The following is a 2,286-nucleotide window of genomic DNA, read 5'->3' as shown; positions in this document are numbered from 1 at the left end:
AAACCCACTGTGAACAAACCCCAAAACCCACTGTGGAAAAAACCCCAAACTCACGGTGAAAAGACCCCAAAACCCACTGTGGAAAAACCCCAAAACCCACGGTGAACAAACCCCAAAACCCACCGTGGACAAAACCCCAAAACCCACAGTGAAAAGGGGGGAAAAAACCCCAAAACCCACGGTGAAAAAACCCCAAAACCCACTGTGAAAAAAACCCAAACTCACTGTGAAAAAACCCCAAAACCCACTGTGAAAACGGTAAAAAAACCCCAAAACCCATCGTGCGCTTTGTGGGGAGCCCAGGGGGGACACCCCGATATCCCCCAGGCAGAAACGGGGGGCAAAGTCCCCCCGAGTGTCCCGGCGAGCTCAGCTGTGCCAGAGACACCTGGGGCAGCCCCGGAGCCTCTCGGAGGCAGCGGCCGCTCCCCCCTCGCCCCCCCCGGGCTGCCTCAGGTGGGGACGCGCCGGGTCCCCCCCGAGGGGCAGCGCTGTCCCCGCCAGGCGCGGAGCTGGGGGGGCCCCGGAGGCCCCGAGCTGGCAACAGATGGCTGGAGGCAGCTTGGCGACACCTGCCCCTCCTCTCCTGCCCTGCCCTTTCCTCCGCCGCTCGTTTTTGTCTCATTTCCCCACACGGGGGGTCTCCCCCCTGCGCTGCCCCCTCGGCCCGAAGAGGCAGCGGGACCCCCGGGGAGGGGAGATGTGCGGGGATGTGTCGGCTCTGGGGGGCTCCCGGGGGTCCTGGGGGTGGAGGGAGGAGGTTGAGGTGGTTCTGCCAGCGCCAGGCAGGGGTTTTGGGGGGGTTTTGGGACCCCCAAAAGTGGGTTCTGCTGTTCCGCCCGGCCTTAGGGTGCTTCACACCCGGCTCGCTGCAGGAGTGGGGGCGTCGGGACCTGGAGAAATTCCCAGCGTGGTGTCCCAGGGTTGGGGACAGCCTGAGGGGTCCCTGCTGGGTGCACACAAAGGCAGAGCACCCCCTGAGCGCCCCCAAACCCCTGCCCCAGCGCCCAGCGCCGCTCCCACCCCCACGGCAGCCCCCCAGGACCCTCCCCAGCGAGGTTTTGCCTCCGTTCCCCGCAGGAGCCGGCGCTGGAAGAGCGATTTCCCAGCGCCCCTTCCCCGAGGAGCCGCTCTGGGTGAACCTGGGGGCACCGGGGGCGCGTTTGGCATCGGCGGGGGTGAGGTTTGGCATCCAGGAGGCTGCCGGAGCTGCTGGCAGGGGTTCCAGGGAGGAGGAGGAGGAGGAGGAAGCGGCTCCCGTGCCAGAGCGGGCAGGAGCCACCCGCTGCTGGGAGCCTGCAGCATCCTCATCATCCTCATCCTCATCCCGCAGCTCCGCCCTCCCCAGCCCACCCTGCCCACGGTCCCAGCTCTGGACCCCTCAAACAACCCCAAAACCTCTCTCCGGCAGCGGGGACGCCCTCCGCACCCAGCCCGGGTTCCCCCCCCAAAAAACCGCCCCCTCCCCGATTTCTCAGCGCATTTCTATAAATCAAGCTCTGGCATCCCCCCCTCCCCCGCGGCGAGGTTTGGGGGTCACCTGTGACCCCCGGCAGATGGTGCAGGGACTCCCAGCCCTGCCCAGGAACTGCTGCAGCCGGACCATCTGTCAGCAGCTCCGAGAGCCGCCCTGGGACCCCCAACCCCGCCAGCCCGGGGGTGCAGGAGGAGGGGATGGGGGCGGCGGGGGGAGCTGGTGGCTGTCACCCCCCTCACACGCCCACCGGGACCCCCCAAATTCGGGGAGAAGCGGGGGGTGCGCTGGGATCCCGGTGCCTCGGGGCTTGTCCTGAGCTTGGGGCGTCACCTCCGCGGGGAAAGGAGTGGGGGGTCCGGGGGGTCCCGCTGCTCCCCGGGCTCTGCTCGGTCCCCCTGAGGGTGGTGCTGGAGCACCTGGAGCCCTGAGCAGCCCCAGCTCGGGGGGGAATTGGGGGTCTCTGGGGAGCCGCGGGCCTCGGGGAGAGCTCAGCTGGGCAGGGCTGGGGGAGGCACCCGGGGCAGAGCCGAATTCCCAAAGGACAGAACCCCGGGGACTGGGGGTGTCCCGGGGAGGGGACAGAGCCTCGGGGGGCTCAGAGACGAGGTGGGGGTACGGATAAAGGGGGATTTGCTGCTCCCGCACGCAGAACTCTCCTCCAGCCAGGGCAGCGTTTTTATTCCGCTCAGGATCCTCCTTGCCGTGCCAAATCCTTCCCTTCCCGCCGCTCTTCCGCCGAGCCCGGGCCCGCGACACGCGGCGGGGTCTGGGGGTGTCCCCCTCGCCCCCTCCCCGCGGGGTCCGGCCCC

Source organism: Parus major, unplaced genomic scaffold (assembly GCF_001522545.3).
Source record: "Parus major isolate Abel unplaced genomic scaffold, Parus_major1.1 Scaffold360, whole genome shotgun sequence".
NCBI lineage: Eukaryota > Metazoa > Chordata > Aves > Passeriformes > Paridae > Parus > Parus major.
This window is presented reverse-complemented; position numbering follows the sequence as displayed.